This window comes from Myotis yumanensis, unplaced genomic scaffold (assembly GCF_028538775.1).
Source record: "Myotis yumanensis isolate MYYU_CA2020_CCGP unplaced genomic scaffold, mMyoYum1.0.hap1 SCAF_3, whole genome shotgun sequence".
In the NCBI taxonomy this organism is placed as follows: Eukaryota; Metazoa; Chordata; class Mammalia; order Chiroptera; family Vespertilionidae; genus Myotis; species Myotis yumanensis.
Genome location: NW_027223754.1, coordinates 51,151,489 through 51,169,365, shown reverse-complemented (window position 1 = coordinate 51,169,365; position 17,877 = coordinate 51,151,489).

The window sequence follows — 17,877 nt, the reverse complement described above, 5'->3', positions numbered from 1 at the left end:
GCTCCCACCATCGCCAATGTGATGCCTTCAGCCTGGCTTGTGGCTAAGCAGAGCTCCCCCTGTGGGAGTGCACTGACTACCAGGGGGCAGCTCCTGCATTGAGCATCTGCCCCCTGGTGGTCAGTGTGTGTCATAGTGACCAGTCATTCCCAGTCGTTCTGCTGTTAGGGTCAATTTGCACATTACCGCCCTAACGGGTTTGGCTCAGTGGATAGAGCATCAGCCTGTGGACTGAAGGGTCTCAGGTTCGATTCTCGTCAAGGGCATGTACTCTGGTTGCGTACACATCCCCAGTAGGGGGTGTGCAGGAGGCAGCTGATCGAAGTTTCGCTCTCATCGATGTTTCTAACTCTCTATCCCTCTCCCTTCCTCTCTGTAAAAAATCAATAAAATATATTTGGGGGAAAAAATTGCGTGTGCACATTTCCCTTTTATTACATAGGATAGAAGCCTGGTGCACAGGTGGGAGCCAGCTGGTTTGCCCTGAAGGGTGTCCCAGATCAGGGTGGGCAGGGGACCCCCAGCTCCCTACGATCGCCCACGCCGCCACTGCTCACAATCGCTGGCTCTGCCCATGCTCACGCCTAACACCTCTGGCCAAGGCATTAGGCCTGGGCAAGAGACCCCCAGGTCCCCACCATCGTCAACTCGGCCCCTGCTCCCTGCAATTGACCGCTCCGCCCTAACGCCTCTCGCCCAGGCATTAGGCCTGGGCAGGGGACCCACAGCTCTCCAGGGGACCTCCTGCTCCACCCCTTCCCAGGCCTAACACCTGTGGCCAAGGCATTAGGCCTGGGCAGGGGACCCCCGCAGCTGCAGCCTCCCAAGATCATGGGCTCCACCCCTGCCCGGGCCTTACACTTCTGGCCGAGGCATTGGGCCCGGGCAGCGGGGACCCCCAGCTGCAGCTGCCCCTGCCCCGGCCTAACACCTCCTCTGGCCGAGGTGTTAGGCCTGGGCAGGGGACCCCCCCAGTTGCAACCTCCTGCGATCGTGGGCTCTACTCCTGCCTGGGCCTTACTCCTCTGGCTGAGGCGTGAGGCCCGGGCAGTAGGGACCCCCAGCTGCAGCCACCCCTGCCCAGCCTAGCCTCTGGCCGAGGCATTAGACCCAGGCAGGGGAACCCCCAGCTGCAGCCGCCCCGATCGTGAGCTCCGCCCCTTCCAGGGCCTAACGCTTTTGGCCGAGGCGTTAGGCCCGGGCAGCAGGGAGCCCAAGCTGCAGCCCCCCCCCCCCCCCCCCCGAGATCGTGGGCTCCGCCCCTGCCCAGGCCTTACGCCTCTGGCTGAGGCGTGAGGCCCGGGCAGTGGGGACCCCAGCTGCAGCTGCCCCTGCCCAGCTGTAGCCGCCCCCCGCCCATCGTGGGCTCCGCCCCTTCCCAGGCCTTACGCCTCTGGCTGAGGTGTGAGGCCCGGGCAGTGGGGACACCCAGCTGCAGCCACCCCTGCCCAGCCTAACGCCTCTGGCAGAGGCGTTAGGCCCGGGCAGAGAATCCCCCAAGCTGCTGCCGTCCCCTGATGGGCTCCGCCCCTGCCCGTGCCTAATGCCTCTGGCGGAGGCGTTAGGGCAGCGGGGACCCCCAGCTGCAGCCGCCCCCCCCACCCAGCTGCAACCGCTCCCTAATCGTGGGCTCCGGGCAGCGGCTGCAGCCACCCCGAGATCCCGGGTTCCACCCCTGCCCAGCTCCCATTGCTGGCTCCACCCCTACTTCCTGCTATCACTGGCCAGTGCGGCAAAGGCCAGGATTCTCTGATCATGGCTGGGAGGCAGGGCAAAGGTGGCCCCCAGGGCCGCCTTTGCCCTGCCCCCCGGCTCTTAGCTCCCCCCTGGGAGTGCCAGGGGGCTTCTTCTGTGCTTTCCATTTTGCCTTCCTGCATTGTGCCTACATATGCAAATTAACCGCCATCTTTGTTGACAGTTAACCGCCATCTTGGCTGGTGATTAATTTGCATATCTCGCTAATAGCCAATGGGAAGGGTAGCGGTCGTACGCCAATTACCATGTTTCTCTTTTATTAGTGTAGATTCTTCTTTTAGAGATTATAAATTGGTAGGGAATAGATTTTCAGAATAAGTCGGGTACTTTTAGATAGATTAATATTCATTGAATATTACATCTTAACAATCATAAAATTTTTTGAAACCATGATGACTTCATTAAAATTATTTTTAGAGTTTTTTCTGCGCAAAAGTAATAAAAAACAGTTAAATACAATAGTTATTTATGAAAGACACTAATATAAAGCAGTATATCTCAAATATTGGTGTATTATCATGATATTAAGATAAAAATAAATAGTATGCAAAAAGCTAAATAATGCACTTTGTATTCCACACTGTTTAGGATTTCAGAGAGAATGAACTTAAATGGAGAAAATGTAGTTAATCAACAGAGATTGTCCCTGACATCTTCTGGAGACTTTGATTCCCACAAAAACAGATTCTCAGACATAGATAAGTTGAAAGATTTCATATAATATGTAACTTTTGATTGAATATGTATAGATGTGCCCCTTTACATTGATAGGCTTCACCTGTGATTCACATACCAGGAAATAATGGAAAGGGTAATTGCATAGATTGGACCTGATCTTCATTGATTTCTCTGACTCCACTGACTTCTTGTTTCACCTAACTTCCCCATTTCTCCATATCTACACTGAAAAAAAGTCTCTATGAGCTGCTGAGTAATAACCCATCCAAACCTTGAAAGTTTGAAAAGCATGTGTTTACTCATGCTAATTAAAGAACAATCTTAATTATTTAGCCACAACTACTTGGCTAAATAATGAGAGACCGTCTCATTCCATGATTTTGGAGAGATAGCATTCAGACTTTCATAATCAAGTATGATGGTTTCTAATAGTTCTTCTTTGATCCCCTTTATCTGATTTTAACTTCTTCCTTCTATTTCTGATTTGCTGAGAATGTTATGATTGTCTAATTTTCTCACATAATTTTTGCACCTGAGAGCTAAACAAATGTGTGTATGTGTTTTAAACCTGTTTGTGTGGTAAATTACGTGGACTAATTTTCAAAAGTTGAACCATCCTCATATTCCTTAGATGAATCCCACTTGCTTATAAATAATTTATGATAGAAAGGATATTGTGGATGTATTGTTGAACACTGGATTTTTATAAAATCATTTTAAAATTTATTTGGATAGTTAATTGCAGGATAATTTGATTGAGGCTTTAAAAAAATTTTAAGACGATGCATTTAATGTTGCCTTTACTTTAAAGCTGATTTAGCTCTTCTATTATGATATGACCATACTAGAGTCTTCTCTCCATTCATTCAGTGAAGTCTCTACAACCTAGCCAACTTTTATTCGAGCCACTTTTTAGTCTAGGGGACCACAGAAACATATATTTCCCTTGCAGTTTTTTATCTTATTGGCCTCAATGACTTTTACACTATGTGTGCAGATTAGTATTAAGTCAAATATGCAAAGGGACTTAAGTACATTTCTAATGCTCTTTCTTTACATAAATTTGCTTTGTTAGGAACTCTGAAAAATAACTTCTAGATGTTTTTGTCTCTCTAAAAGCCTACCTTAGTGGCTCAAATCAGTGAAACAAGTAGGCCTTTTTTTAGTTCTTTCTTTCAGATTAGTGTTCTAAAACTTGCCCCCAGACACTGTAGGATTCACCTAATTCATATACCTTCTTTCAAATTATAATTCTGTATTATATGTTGTTCAATGTCTGGAAATTAATTGTTTCATATGTATTTTCAGTTCTTTAATTGCTATTAAATAATTCTAAGCCATAATATTTAAGCTTGGCAGGGCACACAAGTCTACATTGACTAAATTTTAAAATAATCTTAAACTAAAATCATTTGGTGATGCCGAGTTATCCCTTTTTATATTGTCAGATTTAATTGTCTCTTATTTTGTTAAAATTTTTTCTGTCTGTTTCACGGCAGTTATGCATCTACAATTTTTATTTCTTGTATTATTTTGTCTAATTTTGTTGCCAGGGTAATAAAGACAAAAAATTAACTGGATGAGTGTTTCTCCCAGCTCAGAACATTAAATCAGTCAAGCTTAGTTCATGTGCCCCTTTCTGATAATTATGAAGTGAGAAAAATATTTAACAATTTTCAGCTTTGCTTAATTGAGATGGGTAATTGGATATCTCTGATCAGTAAAGTTGAAGAAATTCAATAAAAAAACAAATTCAATGCTATTTAGTGAGAATAATTTTGGTAAGGCCCAAATGCTTCATATCAAGGAGTTCATTTTAGTTCACATTTCTCTAATAGTTATATCATTATCTCATCTCATAATTGTGTAACCTGAGGAAAAAATAAAAAAATTACACAAGCAGCTAATAAGTAGCACATAACATGATGATCATCTTTTAGGTCAAAGAAGGGAACAATGAAGGAGAGAGGAGAAATGCCCGCATAAAACGGCAGCCAGGTTTAAGTGGCTGGCAGGGGCCCATTAATATCTCTGAAATTATACAGGAACAGTAAGGAAAGGAACAGAATCCATGGGTTCTTCATATGCTCAAGGTTTGATTTGAAGAGATTGACTTCTGAATTTCCCCCCAACACACCAAAACTGAAATGTGGACTTTAAACTGGAATGCATGGTGTTCCTCTGGGCAGGATTCAAAGGTAGCTTCTGTTAGGTTTGATGGAGCAATTGAGTTGATACCCTTCCCCCGGGAACTGGCTTTTCAGGTCATTTCACTATGGATATTCCCTTTGCTGAAGACCACATTTCACTTGTGATGACCACATTCCATTATCTCCCCTCCAGGTATGCATAAAGAAGTCTCCGCCCAGAAAAATCCTGCCAAAAGTCCTTTAAAGGCGGCTGACTCCCATCACTGGGTACTGGAGCCGGTACTGGGTACTGATCGAATAAATTCGTAATCCCTCACCAATCTGGCCTCATGCATTCCTCCTTCGGCAACCTAACAGCTTCCTGGGTTCTTGTCCAGATGGATTCAAAGAATGAAGCCATGGCCAATAGGTGGTATAGGAAAAGATGGAAATTTATTGGGAAAAAAGCACAGACTCCCACATGGGGAGGGGGAGAGAACCACCAAGTCCCTGTATCTTAAGGTTTATAAAGACGGCAGTTCTTTGTGTCCTGATATCCCCTCTGACTGGTCACTATAGCGACTTCAGAGTTCAAACCCTACATGGGTTTCCCCACTGTTTCTCCCTTTTGTTTGTTATTTTATTCCCTATGGACCTTTTCTTTATTCTGTGAATGGGTGGCTTCTTTACACTGTAAATGTATACCTTTTGGCAGTTCCCTTATTTTGTGAATGTATACCTTCTGCAGCTCCCAGCTTTGCAGCCCTTTGGTTCTTCTCCATGGACCCCCTAATTCCTAAAACTTCCTAAACCTGCCTATTTTACCCCTAAAAACTTCCTTCAAAAGCATGTGTTTATTTTTTCAAAATATCAGAATCCAGAAATGAATGAAATAAATTATTCAAAATAAATAAATATATATAAATACTAGAGACCGGTGCATAAAAATTTGTGTACTGGGGGGGGGGGGGGGGGGTGTCCCTCAGACAGGCCTGTGCCCTCTCACAGTCCGGGACCCCTCGGGGGATGTCCACTTGCCAGCGGGGAGCTGGCCTAAGATGCAGTCTGACATCCTTAGCGCTGCTGAGTAGGCAGGAGAGGCTCCCACCACCACTGCTGTACTGGCAGCCAGCAGCTTGGCTTGTGGCTGAGCAGAGCTCCCCCTCTGGGAGCGCACTGACCACCAGGGGGCATCTCCTGCATTTAGCGTCTGCCCCCTGGTGGTCAGTGTGTGTCATAGTGACCAGTCATTCCCAGTCGTTCTGCTCTTAGGGTCAGTTTGCATGTTACCCTTTTACTATATAGGATAGAGGCCTGGTGCATGGGTGGGGGCCAGCTGGTTTGCCCGGATCAGGGTGTGGGTCCCGCTGGGGTGCCTGGCCAGCGTGGGTGAGGGGCTAAAGGCTGTTTGCAGCTGGTCACACCCCCTTCATGGTGGGGTTCCCCACTGGGGTGCCAGGCCAGCCTGGTTGAGGGGCTGATGGCTGTTTGCAGGCTGGCCACAGCCCATTCAGGGTGGGGGTCCCCGCTGGGGTGCCTGGCCAGCCTGGGTGAGGGGCTGATGGCTGTTTGCAGGCTGGCCACAGCCCCTTCAGGGTGGGGGTCCTCACTGGGGTGCCTGGCCAGCCTGGGTGAGGTGCTGATGGCTGTTTGCAGGCTGGCCACACCCCATTTAGGGTGAGAAGTCCCCACTGGGTTGCTTGGCCAGTCTGGGTGAGGGGCTGAGGGCTGTTTTCAGGCTGGCCAAGCCCCCCGGTGGCAGAAGCTCCCAGCCTCTCCTTTTTTCTTTTCTTTTTTTATTCTGGGATTTATTTACCTACTATAATTGAAACTTTGTTGCCTTCAGTGGAGCTCTGAGCTGGCTGCGGCAGGCAGGAAGCTTGGCTTCCTCCATCACTGGAGCAACCAAGCCTCCTGCTCTCTCCAGCTCCGTGGCTGCTGGCCGCCATCTTGATTGGGTTAATTTGCATATAGTCACTGTGATTGGCTGGTGGTCATGGCTTAAGGCATAGCAAATATACGGTCAATTTGCATGTTTGTCTTTTGTTAGATTAGATAAGCACAAATACACGTATAAATAGAAAATAAAATTATACATAGACAATAGTTTCTCTTTATCCACAGGGATACATTACAAGATCTCCATTGTATGTCTGAAACCACAGATAGTGTCAAATCTGCTATATATTATGTTTGTTCCCTATACATGCATATCTATGATAAAGCTTTGAAATGCAAGGTTTTCCTCTGGGCTGGATGCAAAGGTGATTTCCTTCCCAGGTCCTTGTCCAGGTGGATTGGAAGAATAAAGCACAGACTCCCACCTGGGGAGGGGGTTTCAAAGAAGAGAGACCACCTAAGTCCCTCTTTCTAGAGTTTATTAAGGTTGTGGTTCTTTGTGTCCTAATAGCCCCTCTGATTGGTCACCATAGCAGTTTTAACACTCAAACCCCATGTGGAGCCCCCCATTTTTTCTCCTCTTCATGTTGTAGAATTCTCTATTCCCTGTGAAAACTCTGTTTTCCTCTTTCTCCCTTTTGTTTTTCTACTCCCTGTTACTCTCCCCTTATCTTCTGTGAATGAGTGTCTTCCTCTCCCCTTATTCTGTGAATGTATGCCTTTTGGCAGCTGCCAGACCCCCATATTTGAAGGTGTCCCCCATGGACTCCCTTATTTCTAGAACTCCCTAAACCTGCCTATTTTTACCCCTAAAAACTCCTTTAAGCTTAATTTATAAATTAGATGCATAGTTACCTTTTCGCTTAAAGGAAGCATTTTATTGCTTCTATTTGGCATATCCAAATTGCCAGCATCACTACTATAGCACTTTGGGGCCTTAAGGTAAATAAGGGTTACTTGAACACAGGCAGTATGATGTTGTGACAATTAATCTGATAAAGAGTCAGCATCAAAGTGACTAATAGGTTGGGAGCCACATAAGGCCCAGATACCCTGGACAAAGGGATGCTTTACATCCCAACAGGGACAAAGCAGGACAGCTACAGATTTCATCACACTACTCAGAAGGGTGCACAATTTAAAACTGATGAATTGCTTGCCTTCAAAATTTAGCATTTAATATTTCAGACTGTGGTTGACCCTGGGTAACTGAAACTGCAGAAATGTTAACACCAGATAAGGAAGGACTACTGCATATGTTTGGCTATTCTTTTGTTTTTAAATAATTTTATACTGTAAAAAGAGTAGTCAATGTGTTCAAAGGCCAAATTCTTCTGATCTCAAAAATTATTCTGCTCCAATGCATGACTCCAGTTATGATTTCTCCCCTTTGCCATTACTTCAGGATTCAAAATACTGCAGGGAGTCTGACTCGCTAAGCATGTCACTTTAATGGGAGGTCATCTTGAGATGCTTTTGCTTAAATACAATGCTTCATGTAGAGAAATAATACCTCAAATGGTAACCAGGAAGACATTTGGTGAAGCAAGTAAATCCAGGATAGGCAAAAATTACAAATGTCCTCTTTACCTAAACAAAAGGATATGACACTAATTTAAATATCTAAAACTTTAAATAATGATAAGAGTGATGTCAGAGCCAAGAGGAAAAGTGTTGTAGAGTATGTCTGTATCTAGACCAGCCGTGGGCAAACTATGGCCCGCGGGCCGGATTCGGCCCGTTTGAAATGAATAAAACTAAAAAAAAAAAAAAAAAAAGACTGTACCCTTTTATGTAATGATGTTTACTTTGAATTTATATTAGTTCACACAAACACACCATCCATGCTTTTGTTCTGGCCCTCGGGTCCAGTTTAAGAACCCATTGTGGCCCTCGAGTCAAAAAGTTTGCCCACCCCTGATCTAGACTAATAAAAGGGCAATATGCTAATTAGACCAGACATCTTCTGGACAAAGCCACGGTGGCAGTGGCCTAGGCAGAGGAGGTTAGGGGGTGATTAGGCCAGCAGGGGAGGGCAGTTAGGGGGTGATCAGGTCAGCAGGGAAGGGCAGTTAGGGGCAATCAGTCCAGCAGGCAGAGGCAGTTAGGGGCATCAGGCAGAGGTGGTTAGGGGAGATCAGGCAGGCAGGCAGGCAAGCAGTTAGGAGCCAGCGGTCCCAGATTGGGCCTAAACTGGCAGTCGGACATCCCCTGAGGGGTCTTGGATTGGAGAGGGTGCAGGCCAGGCTGAGGGACCACCCCCCCCCCACCGTGCATGAATTTCATGCATCGGGCCTCTAGTTATAGTATATAGATGTATCTATCTATGAAAGAAGAGTTTCTGTTGCCTAAAACAGAAACTCTACTAGATTCTGAACAATTTTAAGATTTATTCTCCAGTTCCCCGGAAATGTTGTACACTGTCTGATAACTCTCACAGAAAATTTGTTTTTTGCTTAATCATGCATAGCTAAATTTTGGTGTTTACAACTGAAGAACTTTAATTAATAATTTTGCAAAAGTCTGACTTATTAATTGACTTATTGCTTTATTTTATACTTATTGTGCTCTTGTTTTTTGCTGATTTATTCCAAGATGTTTGGATTATGAGGTGGACAAATCATTATAAACAAAGATAAATGTTTCCTTAATTGAGGTATCTCAGAGTCTTGTATAAGGTTGCTTGTATACATAGCTTTAAGAATAAGCCTATTTTTTAAAATAATTGATTATAGCCTCTGACTGTGGGAAACCTAGTCACATCTTTTAGAAATCTACAATACAGTAGAATAAGCCTTGGTTAACTTGGCCTAAACAAGGAGGTGATAATGTTTAAGACAAGATTTTAGCTTTTTGTTTTGAGTTTAAAAATTATTATGGAAACAGTTATTATTGATTTAGTTCTGAACATAAATAAGATTTCTATACCAGCATGTTTATTGAAAAGAGAAAATGCTTTTTTAAAAAACTGCATTTTATGAAGCTCGATAGATCTACAATTTTGAAACAACCATTTTAATCTATTATAAAAACTTTACAAAACAAAACAAAACAATAAACAGAATTTCAAGCCTTCTTATATATCATCACTCCTATGTCTCATGTTTTTTTATTTTCATAGATTAAGGCAATCTTAAATAATACAGATAACATTTTTAAATGTGAAAACTAAAAAAATATCAGATCACATTTTATTCTATATAAATCCATAATATATTTTTTCTTTTAAATGTTATGATTAAAGTATAGAAATATATGTATTATGTTGACATATAGTGATCAATATTGATTCTCTAAAAATTTGTGGAATTTTCTTTAACAGTTGTGTGTTTTCATTAGTTTAGACATAATTTATTCTAAATCTATGATGGTTCTCATCATTTCATTTCAACTTTTGTAATTATACCTGAATTATAAACATAGCACTTAAAACCTTTGAGTATTTTTGTTTTTTTCTAAAGTGGCAATTTCCTCCAGAATTACTTTTTTTATGAGAAAACAGCATATGTTTAGTTTTCTCCCAGTATGTTATATAAATCTGACAAACATGGAAAGCAAAATTCCATAAATACCACTATTCGAATTATTGTTATATTTATACTAATTCTTTTGAATACATTAGATGATTAAACATATTTTGTCATAAAAGTTATAATGATAACAAATTTACTATCCTTTGTTCTAGAATATCTAATGCAACTAAAACAGTTGAGGAAAGTTAAATAAAAGCCTGGATTCCTATTTTATTGCTATCATAACTAACAATATCTTGCTTGTAATTACAAGGACCACAATTTTTTTTTTGCTTTATCTTTTTTTTAATTTATATTTATTGTTGAAAGTATTACAGATGTCCCTTTTTTTCCCCATTGACCCTTTCCACCCCACACCCGCCCCTCCCAGGAACTTATATGTATATAGATATAGCCCATGGACACAGGCAGTAGTGTGGTGAAGACCTGGGAAGGACCATAATTTTATTACATAAAATATGTTCCCTTAAAACGAAAAGGCTAAAATCAAGCTATTTTCAAAATAACATTTTGAAAGGTGAATGTTGACTTTACTAACATGTATCTTGCCAATAGAGCCATTTTTAAAATTAGCTTACGGACTGAAATGATGAAAATGTACAACATTTATAGTCATATCAGTATAAATATAATCATTTCATTTGAAATATTTTGACATGTATCAAGCAACATTAAAGTAATTTAATGTAAATAATTCAATAATTTCATAAAATTGTAAAATATGTTTATTTTTGTTTCATGGTAGCATTTAAAGTCACAAAATAGTAAATTATGCTAAATTTAGCAGTTCTATAATTTGCTCTGTCACATGTGAATGTAGATAACAAAAACATGGCTTATGCACTCAGCTTGTCAGTCTTTGTTGATACTGACTTTCTATTTTTTGTAGTATATGTATAGTGATACTGTATGAGTAGTTTTAATCTGCTCTATCTCCTTTTTAAATAAGTATTTGATTGTTCTTATAAGTCTCTCTCTCTCTCTCTCTCTCTCTCTCTCTCTCTCTCCCAGCATTGTAGTTCTAGTATTACAAACCCCGAGTCAAAACTCTTATCCTTCCCTTCCTCAATTTGTTTTGGAAAAAAGCAAATCTTTGCCTACCTCCAGAAACTGTCATTTGACTCAGAACTGGCCAAATTTTATCTTTTATTACAGTAGCTATAAGGTATGGACATGAACTAAAAAGCAAGACATGTTAGCAAATGTTACCATGCTAGTAAACTATTGGAGCAGTTAGGGAAGGTGTTCCATTTTTTGGTGGTGTTCGTGGGAGAATGGGAGGCATTCTTGGACCTAGTGATAGTCATCTTGACACAAGGGAGAGTCTGGCTTAAGTTCTTGCCAATACAAAGGATAGTAGAGGCAGTGACGAAGATAGCAGAAGAGACCCATAAAGAATTTTTTTCCCTGAATCCAATGTTACCAGACATAGAAAGATGTTCTTCCCTTGGATTTTTCAGTTACATTGACCAGTAAATTGTCATTTTACTTAAGTCAGTATTAGTTGTACTCTACTAATTATAATAATTTTATTAAAATACATACCCACATATACTCTTGGTAGTCATGGAAATTGAGATCCCTTCTCTGTCATTTAAGTGTAACTTTTAACTTCTCTCATTTTGTGGTCCTAATATGTACATGCTAGCAAACATATCCTATATAATAAAAGTCTAATATGCTAAGTGTCCAGTCATCTGGTCATCTATTCAACCAATCAAAGTGTAATATGCTAATGATATGCTAAGGCCACTCAACTGCTCACTATGACGTGCACTGACCACCAGGGGAAAGACGCTCTGACCCGTAGGTGAGCTTGCTGCTGGGGTCCAGCCCATTGGGACTGAGCGAGATGGGCCAGACATGCCCTGGAGCCCTCCCGCATCCCTACCCATCCCTGACCATGCACCAGTGGGGTCCCTCAGCCTGGCCTGCACCCTCTCACAATCCAGGACCCTTCGGGGGATGTCAAAGAGCTGGTTTCAGCCTGATCCCGCAGGCCAAGCCAAGGGGCCCCACTAGTGCACAAATTCATGCACCAGGCCTCTAGTCCAGTTATAATCTCTCCTGCTGTCAATATCTACCCATGGAGAAGAGGCCCCAATAACATTACTAATTATGCTGCCCCTCTCAACTTTCTTTTTTTTTCCTCCAGAGAGGAAAGGAAGAGGGAGAGAGATAAAAAACCTCAATGATGAGAGAGAATCATTGATTGACTGCCTCCTGCAACACCCCCTACCAGGGATCAAGCCCACAACCCTGGAATCAAACTGTGACCTGCTGGTTGATAGGTAGATGCTCAACCACTTAGCTACACCAGCCGAGCCCTCTCTAAACTTTTACAGCTTTGGTATATGGAGTATCCTTTAGATCTTTCAGTGGAACATGATCCATGGTGGGTTTCCCAGTCATACATAGTATATCCATTTAATTAAGCACACATTTCTCTGTCATATTGTCCATTCTCTCACCATTGGTGCAATTTTCACATTTTAACTTCACAAGTTTGGGCTATAACTCCTTCAAGGTTACCAAGAGCCTTTTCTTATGGTTCTCATCATGGTGCTAACTGCTTGAACTTGGGAAAGTGCTCTCAAGTCAACAAAATTTTCCTTATCCAATTTTATCTCTCCATACCCTTATTAAAAATCCTCACAATCTGGTCCTGTCCCAGTTTCTTTCAGTGCTTGTGGGCTAGATCTTACAGTTTTATTTCATCACATAGGATTCTCCACTTCTAGTCAGCACAGCCAAGAGCCTTCTTCATGACAATAGCCTTTAATCAGGACAAAATGGAAACTTTTCACCACTATGAAGTCTTTTCACTCATCTGCCTGCTTTTGAGTTTCTGCCACATGCATACAAAGGGAGATGACTCCCTTGCTATAAGAAGCTCTAAAGAAATTGGTTGGTCTTCATATATTGCTATAGAATCTCCTTGAAATAGAGATGGCTATTTATTTTGCAAAACATTTTCAACTTGCCTGGCCTGTGTTGCTCAGTGGTTGAGCATCGACCTATGAACTAGGAGATCACAGTTCGATTCCAGTCAGGGCACAAGCCCAGGTTGCAGACTCCATCCCCAGTGTGGGGTGTGCAAGAGGCAGCTGAACAATGTTTTTCCCTTATCAGTGATGTTTCTCTCTCTCTCTCTTTCCTTCTCCTTTCCTCTCTGAAATCAATAAAAATATATTTTAAAATATAACATTTTAAACTTTCTAATCTTTATTTACAAGGCTCAAAAAAACATATTTTTTGTGTGTTCTTTCCTAATGTTTTCTAAGTTATATGTAAGCTCATATGGTGCATTTTTTCTTTTTAGCTTTTACTAGTATTCATTTTTTGAATTGGTCTTTATTATTGAAAGTATTAAAGATGCCCCTTCCCCCCCCTTACTCCCCTCTACCCACCTTCACCCCTCCCCGAGGCCTTCACCGCACTGTTGTCTGTGTCCAGGGTTATGCATATATGCATATAAGTTTAATTGACTCCAAGGGCCTTTTTCCAAGTTTTAAGGAGTGACTGCCATTTTCACACTAGGTCATGTGAAAGGAATGAAGACTGCCCCTCAAAGACGAATCAGGTCGTATACCATTGCATGACTCTAAAAGTAAGTATTTGTTGCTGAGTGCAAACACAAGGAACAGAGAGCTGGATTTTCATCTCCCCCACTGTCTAGAACTGTGGCATTGGGCTTAATCTTTTGGTTTTCAGCTTCCATATCTCTAAGTTGTGACGATTAAATGGCTTAACTCACTTGCTGTAACCGGTTTGGCTCAGTGGATAGAGCATCGGCCTGCGGACTGAAAGGTCCCAGGTTCGATTCTGTTCAAGGGCATGTACCTTGGTTGCGGGCACATCCCCAGTAGGGGGTGTGCAGGAGGCAGCTGATCGATGTTTCTCTCTCATCGATGTTTCTAACTCTCTATCCCTCTCCCTTTCTCTCTGTAAAAAATCAATAAAAAAAATATTTAAAAAATGGCTTAACTCACACAGAGCACTTAACACTGTGTGTCACACAAAATGTTAAGAGGTAAAGAGACAAAAAAAATAATAATCCTGCCTCCAGTCTCAGAGCTTCATTCTTCCTTCCTGACCTAATTTTCTTTCCCTTCACAATTAATAGTTATGTTAAATTCACCATGACAGCAGCATGTAAACATGCTGTGAATTATGCCACCATCTTAATTAAAGTCTCCATGAAAAATTTTCTTTAGGCCTCATAAAACTTGTTAATCTTAATGGCCCATAATCAAAATAATAATATACAAGCCTTCAAATAGAATGGCAATTGTATTAGGCCATGTAAGTATTTTAAAATAGAGCAGATTAAGGCTCAAATACATTACTTGAAATGCCCAATATCTTGTTATAGTACCTGTAGTCTCTATTATCCAACCATCACTTAAAAAAGCTACATAACATAGAAAGATACTTATTATTTGAATATTCTAGTATATTTCTAAAACATTAAAAAATATTTGTTATGCAAAGCACAAGCATATATTAATGATATTATGCATTCATGTAGCATTTTATCAGAATAAATTCTAAAACAAGGTTAAAATTTTAAAAGAACAAAATAAAACTTCAGATAAAAAAAAAACTCTTCTTTGATAGTGTTCACCAAATATAGTGTTAAAAGACAAACAGATAAAGAGGGAAGATGGCAACCGGCAGGAAGCCAAGGAGGGAGAGAGTGTGAGAGAGTGAGGGAGCAATAGAGGAGTGTGTGGACGTGTGTGGTGTGTGTGTGTATGAGCTAGGGACAGTTAGATTCTGCAGGTCTTCCAAGGAACTGCCAAACAGGGCAGTCTTAGATGGCGGAGGCCTGCTCCCAGCGTGGACACTCCTGGGCGGCCAGTGCGGGCACAGAGACCACACCATCTTGAGAAACAGAGCTGCTTGAGACTAGGATCCTGGCCTCAGCACCACCTAGTCTGGTTTCAGACGCAAACCAGGACCTTGCAGCCAGTGGGGACAGAGACCTGTGACCACACCTACAGACCCACAGACACCAAGAATCCAGACATCCTGGCAGCAGATTTCTGTGAGTAACAGAGCCCATCCCCCACCCTGAGGGCTTTCGGGCAGTGCCATAGTAACTGATAGACCCACCCCTGCTGCAGGAACTTGAGCCTGAGAGTGCCTGGACACTGGGAATCTGTTCCCCACAACACTATAGGGCGACCAAACCCAAAGCCCATGCAGGGTGGCAGTGCCACCTGACTTCAATTCGGGGCAAGTGCTCACTGAAGTCCCCCAAGCTTACCAGGACCCAATTCTCCTGGCGGGAGGCAACACTAAGCACCGTGACTTGACTCTGTTTCTTATCACATGTGCCTGGGATCCCTGATTCCCAGTGCATTCACACTAAGAGCCAGTGACTCCAATTCTTGGTTCATGCACACACAGGGACCCTGAATCTCAGTGTGAGGCTGAGATACTGGATTCTTGGGGAACTCTGACTCCTGGCACACGCTAGGGGGCTCTGATTTTTAAGACACGTCAGGGGGATCTCTGTTTCAGCATGGTACAGGCAGGGTCCCTGATTCTAGGTGTGCACACAAGGCCACACTGAGTGCTGGTAATGCTGACTCTTGGTGAGCCTGGTTCCCACCAACCCATGACAGCCACACATCTTAGTGTCAGAGCTCTTCAGTGACACTAGAGTGGTGCAAAGCTCCCACTGCACACAGCCCAGGCCCACACAATTAGACGTTTGAACCTTCTGGTGATAGTCAAAATGGGGAGACGACACAATCCCCAGAAGAAAGAAAATGAGGAGTCGCCAAGAAAGGAAATTAGTGAAATTGAAGCATGCAACATGACAGAAAAAGAATTCAGAGTAATGGTTGTATAATTCATTCACCGAATGGATGAGAAAATCAACAACATATGCAAGAATCAGGAAGAAATGAAAAGTGATATAGCTACAATCAAAAACACCATGGAAGGTTTCAACAGTAGACTAGAAGGAGCAGAAGATGGAATTAGTGAGTTAGAAGATAAGGTAGAGAAACAAGCTCAATCTGAACAGCAACTGGAGAAAAAAATTAAAAAGCAGGAGGAGAGCCTAAGGGAGCTTTGGAACAACATGAAACGAAGTAACATATACATAATAGGGCTGCCAGGCGGACAAGAAGAGCAGCAAGGATTAGAAAATCTATTTGAAAAAATAATGACAGAAAACTTGCCAGATATGGGGAAGAATAAAGTCACACAAGTACAGAGAGTCCCAAGGAAGATGAATCCCAAAAGACTCACACCAAGACATGTTATAATAACAATGGCAAATGTCCATGACAAAGAGAAAATCTTAAAGGCTGCAAGAGAGAGACAGAGAGTTAACTACAAAGGATCCCGCATCAGATTATCAAATGATTTCACAACAGAAACTCATCAAGCTAGAAGGGAATGGAAGGAGGTATACAAAATGTTGCAAAGCAAAGGACTGAACCCAAGAATACTCTATCCAGCAAGACTACCAATCAAAATTGAAGGGGAAATCAGGATCTTCACATACAAAAAAGGCAAAGGGAGTTTATCACCACCAAGCCAGCAATGCAAGAAATCCTAAAGGGAATGCTGTGAAAAGAAGAAATAAAAAGGTAAGAAACAGCACTGGCACAAAAATAGAAATGACTACAAACAAGTACCTTTCAATAATAACTTTAAACGTAAATGGATTAAATGGTCCAATCAAAAGACATCCAGTGGCTGAATGGATAAAAACATGACACATATTTACGATGTCTACAAGAGACCCACCTCAGAACAAGGGACTCACACAGACTGAATGTGAAGGGATGGAAAAATATCTTTCATGCAAATGGAAATGAAAAAAAGCTGGGGTAGCAATACTTATATCTGACAAAATAGACCTCAAAGTGAAGGCCATAACAAGAGATAAGAAAGGCCACTTCATAATACTAAAGGGATTGATACAACAAGAGGCTATAACCCTGATACACATATATGCACCCAATGCAGGAGCACCCAAATACATAAAAAAAAAAAAAACTCCTGGAAGATATGAAGGGAGAGATCAACAACAATACAATCATAGTAGGGGACTTAAACACACCACTGACATCACTAGATAAATCCTCTAGACAAAAAATCAGCAAAGACACAGCAATCCTAAATGACTCACTAGATCAGATGGACTTAATTCACATCTTCAGAACATTTCACCCCAAAGCCATGGAATATACATTCTTCTCAAGTGCACATGGGACAGTTTCAAAAATAGACCACATATTGGGTCAAAGCAAAGTCTCCCCAAATTAAAGAAGTTTGAAATCATACCAAGCATCTCAGACCACAATGACATAATATTAGAAATAAACTGAAATAAAAACAATCCAAAAAACTCAAACACCTAGAGCTGAATAGCATGTTACTAAATAATGATTGGGTTACCAATGAGATCAAAGAAGAAATTAAAAACATCCTGGAAACTAATGACAATAAAAACTCAACAATCCAAAACCTCTGGGACACGATGAAAGGAGTCCTGAGAGGGAAGTTTATAGCTCTACAGACCTGCCTCAAAAAAAAAAAAAAAAAAAAAAGGAACAAGAAAAAATGATAGTAAATCATCTAACTCTACAACTCAAAGAATTAGAAAGAGAGCAACAATAAAAGCCCAGAGTGAGCAAAAGGAAGGAGATAATAAAGATCAGAGCAGAAATAAATGACATAGAGACAAAAAAAAAAAAACACAACAATACAAAAGATCAATGAAACCAAGAGCTGGTTCTTTGAAAGGATAAACAAGATTGATGAACCTCTAGCCAGGCTCAACAAGAAGCAAAGAGAGAGTACCCAAATAAACAAAATGAGAAATGAAAGAGGCAAAATAACAACAGACCTCACAG